We start from the raw sequence: 13,274 nt of genomic DNA, 5'->3' as shown, positions 1-13,274 counted from the left end.
CGTTGCGAAAAAGTCCGACGCGACTTTGCGGCACGAACTTTTGCACTAGTTCGGTCCGTTTTGCACCGAGTTTCGTAAGGCAACCAAATGGTCCGGAATACACACAAGTAGTACGAAACGCCCCAAAACATCAGTTTAGGGCCAATGGGGTGGATTGGGTGCGTTCGTTGCGAAAAATTCCAACGCGACTTCGTGGCACGAACTTTTGCACTAGTTCGGCCCGTTTTGCACCGAGTTTCGTAAGGCAAACAAACGGTCCCGAATGCACCCAAATAGTATGAAACACACCAAAACGCCAGTTTATGGTCCAATGTGGTGGATTGGGTGTGTTTGTTGCGAAAAATTTTGACACGACTCCGGGGCACGAACTTTTGCACCAGTTCGGTCCGTTTTGCACCGAGTTTGGTAAGGCAACCAAACGGCCCCGAATGCACACAAATAGCACGAAACGCCCCAAAACATCAGTTTAGGGTTCAATGGGGTGGATCGGGTGCGTTTGTTGAGAAAAATTCTGACGCGACTTTGTGGCACGAACGTTTGGACTAGCTCGGCCCGTTTTCCACCAAGTTTCGTAAGCCAACCAAACTTGTCCTGAATGCACCCAAATAGTACAAACGCACCAAAACGTTAGTTTAGGGTCACATGGGGTGGGTCAGATGTGTTCGTTGCGAAAAATTCTGACGCGACTTCGTGGCACGAACTTTTGCACTAGTTCGGCCTGTTTTGCACCGAGTTTCGTAAGGCAAACAAACGGTCCCGAATGCACACATATAATATGAAATGCCCCAAAACATCAGTTTAGGGTACAATGGGGTGGATCGGGTGTGTTCATTGCGAAAAATTCTGATGCGACTTCGTGGCACGAACTTTTGCACTAGTTCAGCCCGTTTTGCACCGAGTATCGTGCCCGTTTTGCACCGAGTATCGTACGGCAACCAAAAGGCCCCGAATGCACACAAATAGTACAAAATGCCCCAAAACATCAGTTTAGGGTGCAATGGGGTAGATTGGGTGCGTTCGTTGCGAAAAATTCCGATGCGACTTCGTGGCATGAACTTTTTGGACTAGTTCGGCCCGTTTTGCATCGGGTTTCGTAAGGCAACCAAATGGTCTCGAATGAACCCAAATAGTATGAACGCACCGAAATGTCAGTATAGGGTCACATGGGGTGGATCAGGATTGTTCGTTGCGAAAAATTCCGACGTGACTTCGTGGCACGAACTTTTTGACTAGTTCGGCCCGTATTGCACCGAGTTTTGTAAGGCAACCAAACGGTCCCGAATGCACGCAAAAATAGTACGAACGCACCAAAACGTCAGTTTAGGGTCACATGGGGTGGATCGGGTTTGTTCGTTGCGAAAAATTCCGACGCGGCTTCGTGGCACGAACTTTTGCACTAGCTCGGCCCGTTTTGCACCGTGTTTCATAAGGCAACCAAACGGTCCCGAATGCAAACAAATAATACGAAACGCCCCAAAAGATCAGTTTAGGGTACAATGGGGTGGATCGGTTGCGTTCCTTGTGAAAAATTCCGATGCGACTTCTTGGCACGAACTTTTGGACTAGTTCGGCCCGTTTTGCACCGAGTTTCGTGAGGCAACCAAATGGTCCCGAATGTACCCAAATAGTACAAAACGCACCAAAACATCAGTTTAGGGTCTAATGTGGTGCATCGGGTACGTTGGTTGCGAAAAATTCCGACGCGACTTCGGGGCACGAACTTTTGCACTAGTTCGGTCCGTTTTGCACCGAGTTTCGTAAGGCAACCAAACGGTCCCGAATGCACACAAGTAGTACGAAACACCCCAAAACATCAGTTTAGGGTCAATGGGGTGGATCGGGTGCGTTCGTTGCGAAAAATTCTGACGCGACTTCGTGGCACGAACTTTTGGACTAGTTCGGCCCGTTATGCATAGGGTTTCGTAAGGCAATCAAATGGCCCCGAATGCACCCAAATAGTACGAAACGCACCAAAATGCCCGTTTAGGGTTCAATGGGGTGGATTGGGTGCGTTTGTTGAGAAAAATTCCGACGCGACTTCGTGGCACGAACTTTTGCAATAGTTCGGCCCGTTTTGCATCGAGTTTCGTAAGGCAACCAAATGGTCCCGAATGCACACAAATAGTACGAAACGCCCCAAAACATCAGTTTAGGGTGTAATAGGGTGGATCGGGTGCGTTCGTTGCGAAAAATTCCGACGCGACTTCGTGGCATGAACTTTTTGGACTAGTTCGGCCCGTTTTGCATCGGGTTTCGTAAGGCAACCAAATGGTCTCGAATGAACCCAAATAGTATGAACGCACCGAAACGTCAGTATAGGGTCACATGGGGTGGATCAGGTTAGTTCGTTGCGAAAAATTCCGACGCGACTTTGTGGCACGAACTTTTGCACTAGCTCGGCCCGTTTTGCACTGAGTTTCATAAGGCAACCAAACGGTCCCGAATGCACACAAATAATACGAAACACCCCAAAAGATCAGTTTAGTGTAAAATGGGGTGGATCGGGTGCGTTCGTTGCGAAAAATTCCGACACGACTTTGTGGCACGAACTTTTTGACTAGTTCGGCCCGTTTTGCACCGAGTTTCGTAAGGCAACCAAACGGTCCCGAATGCACGCAAATAGTACGAACGCACCAAAATGTCAGTTTAGGGTCACATGGGGTGGATCGGGTTTGTTCGTTGCGAAAAATTCCGACGCGGCTTCGTGGCACGAACTTTTGCACTAGCTCGGCCCGTTTTGCACCGAGTTTCATAAGGCAACCAAACGGTCCCGAATGCACACAAATAATACGAAATGCCCCAAAAGATCAGTTTAGGGTACAATGGGGTGGATCGGGTGCGTTCGTTGCGAAAAATTCTGACGCGACTTCTTGGCACGAACTTTTGGACTAGTTCGGCTCGTTTTGCACCGAGTTTCGTGAGGCAACCAAACGGTCCCGAATGTACCCAAATAGTACAAAATGTACCAAAACATCAGTTCAGGGTCCAATGTGGTGCATTGGGTGCGTTCGTTGCGAAAAAGTCCGACGCGACTTTGCGGCACGAACTTTTGCACTAGTTCGGTCCGTTTTGCACCGAGTTTCGTAAGGCAACCAAATGGTCCGGAATACACACAAGTAGTACGAAACACCCCAAAACATCAGTTTAGGGCCAACGGGGTGGATTGGGTGCGTTCGTAGCGAAAAATTCCGACGCGACTTCGTGGCACGTACTTTTGCACTAGTTCGGCCCGTTTTGCACTGAGTTTCGTAAGGCAAACAAACGGTCCCGAATGCACCCAAATAGTATGAAATGCACCAAAACATCAGTTCAGGGTCCAATGTGGTGCATTGGGTACATTCGTTGCGAAAAAGTCCGACGCGACTTTGCGGCACGAACTTTTGCACTAGTTCGGTCCGTTTTGCACCGATTTTCGTAAGGCAACCAAATGGTCCGGAATACACAAAGTAGTACGAAACACCCCAAAACATCAGTTTAGGGCCAATGGGGTGGATTGGGTGCGTTCGTTGCGAAAAATTCCGACGCGACTTCGTGGAACGAACTTTTGCACTAGTTCGGCCCGTTTTGCACCGAGTTTCGTAAGGCAAACAAACGGTCCCGAATGCACCCAAATAGTATGAAACACACCAAAATGCCAGTTTATGGTCCAATGTGGTGGATTGGGTGTGTTCGTTGCAAAAAATTTTGACACGACTCCGTGGCACGAACTTTTGCACCAGTTCGGTCCGTTTTGCACCGAGTTTCGTAAGGCAACCAAACGGTCCCGAATGCACACAAATAGTACGAAACGCCCCAAAACATCAGTTTAGGGTGTAATAGGGTGGATCGGGTGCGTTCGTTGCGAAAAATTCCGATGCGACTTCATGGCGTGAACTTATTGGACTAGTTCGGCCCGTTTTGCATCGGGTTTCGTAAGGCAACCAAATGGTCTCGAATTAACCCGAATAGTATGAACGCACCAAAACGTCAGTATAGGGTCACATGGGGTGGATCAGGTTTGTTCGTTGTGAAAAATTCCGACGCGACTTCGTGGCACGAACTTTTGCACTAGCTCGGCCCGTTTTGCACCGAGTTTCATATGGCAACCAAACGGTCCCGAATGCACACAAATAATACGAAACGCCCCAAAAGATCAGTCTAGGGTACAATGGGGTGGATCGGGTGTGTTCATTGCGAAAAATTCTGACGCGACTTCGTGGCACGAACTTTTGCACTAGTTCGGCCCATTTTGCACCGAGTATCGTAAGGCAACCAAACGGCCCTGAATGCACACAAATAGTACAAAATGCCCCAAAACATCAGTTTATGGTGCAATGGGGTGGATTGGGTGCGTTCGTTGCAAAAAATTCCGACGCGACCTCGTGGCATGAACTTTTTGGACTAGTTCAGCCCGTTTTGCATCGGGTTTTGTAAGGCAACCAAATGGTCTCGAATGAACCCAAATAGTATGAACGCACCGAAACGTCAGTATAGGGTCACATGGGGTGGATCAGGTTTGTTCGTTGCGAAAAATTCCGACGCGACTTCGTGGCACGAACTTTTGCACTAGCTCGGCCTGTTTTGCACTGAGTTTCATAAGGCAACCAAACGGTCCCGAATGCACACAAATAATACGAAACACACCAAAAGATCAGTTTAGGGTAAAATGGGGTGGATCGGGTGCGTTTGTTGCGAAAAATTCCGACGCGACTTCTTGGCACGAACTTTTGGACTAGTTCGGCCCGTTTTGCACCGAGTTTCGTGAGGCAACCAAATGGTCCCGAATGTTCCCAAATAGTACAAAACGCACCAAAACATCAGTTCAGGGTCTAATGTGGTGCATTGGGTGCGTTCGTTGCTAAAAATTCCGACGCGACTTCGGGGCACGAACTTTTGCACTAGTTCGGTCCGTTTTGCTCCGAGTTTCGTAAGGCAACCAAACGGTCCCGAATGCACACAAGTAGTACGAAACGCCCCAAATCATCAGTTTAGGTTTAATGGGGTGGATCGGGTGCGTTCGTTGCGAAAAATTCCGACGCGACTTCGTGGCACGAACTTTTGGACTTGTTCGGCCCGTTATGCATTGGGTTTCGTAAGGCAATCAAATGGTCCCGAATGCACCCAAATAGTACGAAACGCACCAAAATGCCTGTTTAGGTTTCAATGGGGTGGATCGGGTTTGTTCGTTGCGAAAAATTCCGACGCGGCTTCGTGGCACGAACATTTGCCCTAGCTCGGGCCGTTTTGCACCGAGTTTCATAAGGCAACCAAACGGTCCCGAATGCACAAAAATAATACGAAACGCCCGAAAAGATCAGTCTAGGGTACAATGGGGTGGATCGGGTGCGTTCGTTGCGAAAAATTCGGACGCGACTTCGTGGCACGAACTTTTTGACTAGTTCGGCCAGTTTTGCACCGAGTTTCGTAAGGCAACCAAACGGTCCCGAATGCACCCAAATAGTATGAACGCACCAAAACATCAGTTTAGGGTCACATGGGGTGGATCGGGTTTGTTCGTTGCGAAAAATTCCGACGCGGCTTCGTGGTACGAACTTTTGCACTAGCTCGGCCCGTTTTGCACCGAGTTTCATAAGGCAACCAAACGGCCCCGAATGCACACAAATAGGACAAAACGCCCCAAAACATCAGTTTAGGGTCCAATGGGGTGGATCGGGTGCATTTGTTGAGAAAAATTCCGACGCGACTTCGTGGCACGAACTTTTGGACTGGCTCGGCCCGTTTTGCACCAAGTTTCGTAAGCCAACCAAACTTGTCCCGAATGCACCCAAATAGTACAAACGCACCAAAACGTCAGTTTAGGGTCACATGGGGTGGGTCGGATGTGTTCGTTGCGAAAAATTCTGACGCGACTTCGTGGCACGAACTTTTGCACTAGTTCGGCCTGTTTTGCACTGAGTTTCGTAAGGCAACCAATCGGTCCCGAATGCACACAAATAGAACGAACGCACAAAAACATCAGTTTAGGGTCACATGGGGTGGATTGGATGTGTTCGTTCCGAAAAATTCCCACGCGACTTCGTGGCACGAACTTTTGCACTAGTTCGGCCAGTTTTGCACCGAGTTTCGTAAGGCAAACAAACGGTCCCGAATGCATACATATAATATGAAATGCCCCAAAACATCAGTTTAGGGTACAATGGGGTGGATCGGGTGTGTTCATTGCGAAAAATTCTGATGCGAATTCGTGGCACGAACTTTTGCACTAGTTCGGCCCGTTTTGCACCGAGTATCGTAAGGCAACCAAACGGCCCCGAATGCACACAAATAGTACAAAATGCCCCAAAACATCAGTTTAGGGTGCAATGGGGTGGATTTGGTGCTTTCGTTGCGAAAAATTCCGACGCGACTTCGTGGCATGAACTTTTTGGACTAGTTCGGCCCGTTTTGCATCGGGTTTCGTAAGGCAACCAAATGGTCTCGAATGAACCCAAATAGTATGAATGCACCGAAACGTCAGTATAGGGTCACATGGGGTGGATCAGGTTTGTTCGTTGCGAAAAATTCCGACGCGACTTCGTGGCACGAACTTTTGCACTAGCTCGGCCTGTTTTGCACCGAGTTTCATAAGGCAACCAAACGGTCCCGAATGCACACAAATAATACGAAACGCCCCAAAAGATCTGTTTAGGGTACAATGGGGTGGATCGAGTGCGTTCGTTGCGAAAAATTCCGACGCGACTTCGTCGCACGAACTTTTTGACTAGTTCGGCCCGTTTTGCACCGAGTTTCGTAAGGCAACCAAACGGTCCCGAATGCACGCAAAAATAGTATGAACGCACCAAAACGTCAGTTTAGGGTCACATGGGGTGGATCGGGTTTGTTCGTTGCGAAAAATTCCGACGCGGCTTCGTGGCACGAACTTTTGCACTAGCTCGGCCCGTTTTGCACCGAGTTTCATAAGGCAACCAAACGGTCCCGAATGCACACAAATAATACGAAATGCCCCAAAAGATCAGTTTAGGGTACAATGGGGTGGATCGGGTGCGTTCGTTGCGAAAAATTCCGACGCGACTTCTTGGCACGAACTTTTGGACTAGTTCGGCCCGTTTTGCACCGAGTTTCGTAAGGCAAACAAACGGTCCCGAATGCACCCAAATAGTATGAAACACACCAAAACGCCAGTTTATGGTCCAATGTGGTGGATTGGGTGTGTTTGTTGCGAAAAATTTTGACACGACTCCGGGGCACGAACTTTTGCACCAGTTCGGTCCGTTTTGCACCGAGTTTGGTAAGGCAACCAAACGGCCCCGAATGCACACAAATAGCACGAAACGCCCCAAAACATCAGTTTAGGGTTCAATGGGGTGGATCGGGTGCGTTTGTTGAGAAAAATTCTGACGCGACTTCGTGGCACGAACGTTTGGACTAGCTCGGCCCGTTTTCCACCAAGTTTCGTAAGCCAACCAAACTTGTCCTGAATGCACCCAAATAGTACAAACGCACCAAAACGTTAGTTTAGGGTCACATGGGGTCGGTCAGATGTGTTCGTTGCGAAAAATTCTGACGCGACTTCGTGGCACGAACTTTTGCACTAGTTCGGCCTGTTTTGCACCGAGTTTCGTAAGGCAAACAAACGGTCCCGAATGCACACATATAATATGAAATGCCCCAAAACATCAGTTTAGGGTACAATGGGGTGGATCGGGTGTGTTCATTGCGAAAAATTCTGATGCGACTTCGTGCCACGAACTTTTGCACTAGTTCAGCCCGTTTTGCACCGACTATCGTGCCCGTTTTGCACCGAGTATCGTACGGCAACCAAAAGGCCCCGAATGCACACAAATAGTACAAAATGCCCCAAAACATCAGTTTAGGGTGCAATGGGGTAGATTGGGTGCGTTCGTTGCGAAAAATTCCGATGCGACTTCGTGGCATGAACTTTTTGGACTAGTTCGGCCCGTTTTGCATCGGGTTTCGTAAGGCAACCAAATGGTCTCGAATGAACCCAAATAGTATGAACGCACCGAAATGTCAGTATTGGGTCACATGGGGTGGATCAGGATTGTTCGTTGCGAAAAATTCCGACGCGACTTCGTGGCACGAACTTTTTGACTAGTTCGGCCCGTATTGCACCGAGTTTTGTAAGGCAACCAAACGGTCCCGAATGCACGCAAAAATAGTACGAACGCACCAAAACGTCAGTTTAGGGTCACATGGGGTGGATCGGGTTTGTTCGTTGCGAAAAATTCCGACGCGGCTTCGTGGCACGAACTTTTGCACTAGCTCGGCCCGTTTTGCACCGTGTTTCATAAGGCAACCAAACGGTCCCGAATGCACACAAATAATACGAAACGCCCCAAAAGATCAGTTTAGGGTACAATGGGGTGGATCGGTTGCGTTCCTTGTGAAAAATTCCGATGCGACTTCTTGGCACGAACTTTTGGACTAGTTCGGCCCGTTTTGCACCGAGTTTCGTGAGGCAACCAAATGGTCCCGAATGTACCCAAATAGTACAAAACGCACCAAAACATCAGTTTAGGGTCTAATGTGGTGCATCGGGTACGTTGGTTGCGAAAAATTCCGACGCGACTTCGGGGCACGAACTTTTGCACTAGTTCGGTCCGTTTTGCACCGAGTTTCGTAAGGCAACCAAACGGTCCCGAATGCACACAAGTAGTACGAAACGCCCCAAAACATCAGTTTAGGGTCAATGGGGTGGATCGGGTGCGTTCGTTGCGAAAAATTCTGACGCGACTTCGTGGCACGAACTTTTGGACTAGTTCGGCCCGTTATGCATAGGGTTTCGTAAGGCAATCAAATGGCCCCGAATGCACCCAAATAGTACGAAACGCACCAAAATGCCCGTTTAGGGTTCAATGGGGTGGATTGGGTGCGTTTGTTGAGAAAAATTCCGACGCGACTTCGTGGCACGAACTTTTGCAATAGTTCGGCCCGTTTTGCATCGAGTTTCGTAAGGCAACCAAATGGTCCCGAATGCACACAAATAGTACGAAACGCCCCAAAACATCAGTTTAGGGTGTAATAGGGTGGATCGGGTGCGTTCGTTGCGAAAAATTCCGACGCGACTTCGTGGCATGAACTTTTTGGACTAGTTCGGCCCGTTTTGCATCGGGTTTCGTAAGGCAACCAAATGGTCTCGAATGAACCCAAATAGTATGAACGCACCGAAACGTCAGTATAGGGTCACATGGGGTGGATCAGGTTTGTTCGTTGCGAAAAATTCCGACGCGTATTTGTGGCACGAACTTTTGCACTAGCTCGGCCCGTTTTGCACTGAGTTTCATAAGGCAACCAAACGGTCCCGAATGCACACAAATAATACGAAACACCCCAAAAGATCAGTATAGTGTAAAATGGGGTGGATCGGGTGCGTTCGTTGCGAAAAATTCCGACACGACTTCGTGGCACGAACTTTTTGACTAGTTCGGCCCGTTTTGCACCGAGTTTCGTAAGGCAACCAAACGGTCCCGAATGCACGCAAATAGTACGAACGCACCAAAATGTCAGTTTAGGGTCACATGGGGTGGATCGGGTTTGTTCGTTGCGAAAAATTCCGACGCGGCTTCGTGGCACGAACTTTTGCACTAGCTCGGCCCGTTTTGCACCGAGTTTCATAAGGCAACCAAACGGTCCCGAATGCACACAAATAATACGAAATGCCCCAAAAGATCAGTTTAGGGTACAATGGGGTGGATCGGGTGCGTTCGTTGCGAAAAATTCTGACGCGACTTCTTGGCACGAACTTTTGGACTAGTTCGGCTCGTTTTGCACCGAGTTTCGTGAGGCAACCAAACGGTCCCGAATGTACCCAAATAGTACAAAATGTACCAAAACATCAGTTCAGGGTCCAATGTGGTGCATTGGGTGCGTTCGTTGCGAAAAAGTCCGACGCGACTTTGCGGCACGAACTTTTGCACTAGTTCGGTCCGTTTTGCACCGAGTTTCGTAAGGCAACCAAATGGTCCGGAATACACACAAGTAGTACGAAACACCCCAAAACATCAGTTTAGGGCCAATGGGGTGGATTGGGTGCGTTCGTAGCGAAAAATTCCGACGCGACTTCGTGGCACGTACTTTTGCACTAGTTCGGCCCGTTTTGCACTGAGTTTCGTAAGGCAAACAAACGGTCCCGAATGCACCCAAATAGTATGAAATGCACCAAAACATCAGTTCAGCGTCCAATGTGGTGCATTGGGTACATTCGTTGCGAAAAAGTCCGACGCGACTTTGCGGCACGAACTTTTGCACTAGTTCGGTCCGTTTTGCACCGATTTTCGTAAGGCAACCAACTGGTCCGGAATACACAAAGTAGTACGAAACACCCCAAAACATCAGTTTAGGGCCAATGGGGTGGATTGGGTGCGTTCGTTGCGAAAAATTCCGACGCGACTTCGTGGAACGAACTTTTGCACTAGTTCGGCCCGTTTTGCACCGAGTTTCGTAAGGCAAACAAACGGTCCCGAATGCACCCAAATAGTATGAAACACACCAAAATGCCAGTTTATGGTCCAATGTGGTGGATTGGGTGTGTTCGTTGCAAAAAATTTTGACACGACTCCGTGGCACGAACTTTTGCACCAGTTCGGTCCGTTTTGCACCGAGTTTCGTAAGGCAACCAAACGGTCCCGAATGCACACAAATAGTACGAAACGCCCCAAAACATCAGTTTAGGGTCAATGGGGTGGATCGGGTGCGTTCGTTGCGAAAAATTCCGACGCGACTTCGTGGCACGAACTTTTGGACTAGTTCGGCCCGTTATGCATAGGGTTTCGTAAGGCAATCAAATGGCCCCGAATGCACCCAAATAGTACGAAACGCACCAAAATGCCTGTTTAGGGTTCAATGGGGTGGATTGGGTGCGTTTGTTGAGAAAAATTCCGACGCGACTTCGTGGCACGAACTTTTGCAATAGTTCGGCCCGTTTTGCACCGAGTTTCGTAAGGCAACCAAATGGTCCCGAATGCACACAAATAGTACGAAACGCCCCAAAACATCAGTTTAGGGTGTAATAGGGTGGATCGGGTGCGTTCGTTGCGAAAAATTCCGATGCGACTTCATGGCGTGAACTTATTGGACTAGTTCGGCCCGTTTTGCATCGGGTTTCGTAAGGCAACCAAATGGTCTCGAATGAACCCAAATAGTATGAATGCACCAAAACGTCAGTATAGGGTCACATGGGGTGGATCAGGTTTGTTCGTTGTGAAAAATTCCGACGCGACTTCATGGCACGAACTTTTGCACTAGCTCGGCCCGTTTTGCACCGAGTTTCATAAGGCAACCAAACGGTCCCGAATGCACACAAATAATACGAAACGCCCCAAAAGATCAGTCTAGGGTACAATGGGGTGGATCGGGTGTGTTCATTGCGAAAAATTCTGACGCGACTTCGTGGCACGAACTTTTGCACTAGCTCGGCCTGTTTTGCACCGAGTTTCATAAGGCAACCAAACGGCCCCGAATGCACACAAATAGGACAAAACGCCCCAAAACATCAGTTTAGGGTCCAATGGGGTGGATCGGGTGCGTTTGTTGTGAAAAATTCCGACGCGACTTCGTGGCACGAACTTTTGGACTGGCTCGGCCCGTTTTGCACCAAGTTTCGTAAGCCAACCAAACTTGTCCCGAATGCACCCAAATAGTACAAACGCACCAAAACGTCTGTTTAGGGTCACATGGGGTGGGTCGGATGTGTTCGTTGCGAAAAATTCTGACGCGACTTCGTGGCACGAACTTTTGCACTAGTTCGGCCTGTTTTGCACTGAGTTTCGTAAGGCAACCAATCGGTCCCGAATGCACACAAATAGAACGAACGCACAAAAACGTCAGTTTAGGGTCACATGGGGTGGATTGGATGTGTTCGTTCCGAAAAATTCCCACGCGACTTCGTGGCACGAACTTTTGCACTAGTTCGGCCAGTTTTGCACCGAGTTTCGTAAGGCAAACAAACGGTCCCGAATGCATACATATAATATGAAATGCCCCAAAACATCAGTTTAGGGTACAATGGGGTGGATCGGGTGTGTTCATTGCGAAAAATTCTGATGCGAATTCGTGGCACGAACTTTTGCACTAGTTCGGCCCGTTTTGCACCGAGTATCGTAAGGCAACCAAACGGCCCCGAATGCACACAAATAGTACAAAATGCCCCAAAACATCAGTTTAGGGTGCAATGGGGTGGATTTGGTGCTTTCGTTGCGAAAAATTCCGACGCGACTTCGTGGCATGAACTTTTTGGACTAGTTCGGCCCGTTTTGCATCGGGTTTTGTAAGGCAACCAAATGGTCTCGAATGAACCCAAATAGTATGAACGCACTGAAACGTCAGTATAGGGTCACATGGGGTGGATCAGGTTTGTTCGTTGCGAAAAATTCCGACGCGACTTCGTGGCACGAACTTTTGCAGTAGCTTGGCCTGTTTTGCACCGAGTTTCATAAGGCAACCAAACGGTCCCGAATGCACACAAATAATATGAAACGCACCAAAACATCTGTTTAGGGTACAATGGGGTGGATCGAGTGCGTTCGTTGCGAAAAATTCCGACGCGACTTCGTCGCACGAACTTTTTGACTAGTTCGGCCCGTTTTGCACCGAGTTTCGTAAGGCAACCAAACGGTCCCAAATGCACGCAAAAATAGTACGAACGCACCAAAACGTCAGTTTAGGGTCACATGGGGTGGATCGGGTTTGTTCGTTGCGAAAAATTCCGACGCGGCTTCGTGGCACGAACTTTTGCACTAGCTCGGCCCGTTTTGCACCGAGTTTCATAAGGCAACCAAACTATCCCGAATGCACACAAATAATACGAAATGCCCCAAAAGATCAGTTTAGGGTACAATGGGGTGGATCGGGTGCGTTCGTTGCGAAAAATTCCGACGCGACTTCTTGGCACGAACTTTTGGACTAGTTCGGCCCGTTTTGCACCGAGTTTCGTGAGGCAACCAAACGGTCCCGAATGTACCCAAATAGTACAAAATGCACCAAAACATCAGTTCAGGGTCCAATGTGGTGCATTGGGTGCGTTCGTTGCGAAAAAGTCCGACGCGACTTTGCGTCACGAACTTTTGCTCTAGTTCGGTCCGTTTTGCACCGAGTTTCGTAAGGCAACCAAATGGTCCGGAATACACACAAGTAGTACGAAACGCCCCAAAACATCAGTTTAGGGCCAATGGGGTGGATTGGGTGCGTTCGTTGCGAAAAATTCCAACGCGACTTCGTGGCACGAACTTTTGCACTAGTTCGGCCCGTTTTGCACCGAGTTTCGTAAGGCAAACAAACGGTCCCGAATGCACCCAAATAGTATGAAACACACCAAA

The sequence above is a fragment of the Panicum virgatum genome, chromosome 2K (assembly GCF_016808335.1).
Source record: "Panicum virgatum strain AP13 chromosome 2K, P.virgatum_v5, whole genome shotgun sequence".
NCBI lineage: Eukaryota > Viridiplantae > Streptophyta > Magnoliopsida > Poales > Poaceae > Panicum > Panicum virgatum.
The sequence above is the reverse complement of the archived record's forward strand: the minus strand, read 5'-3'. Positions refer to the sequence as shown.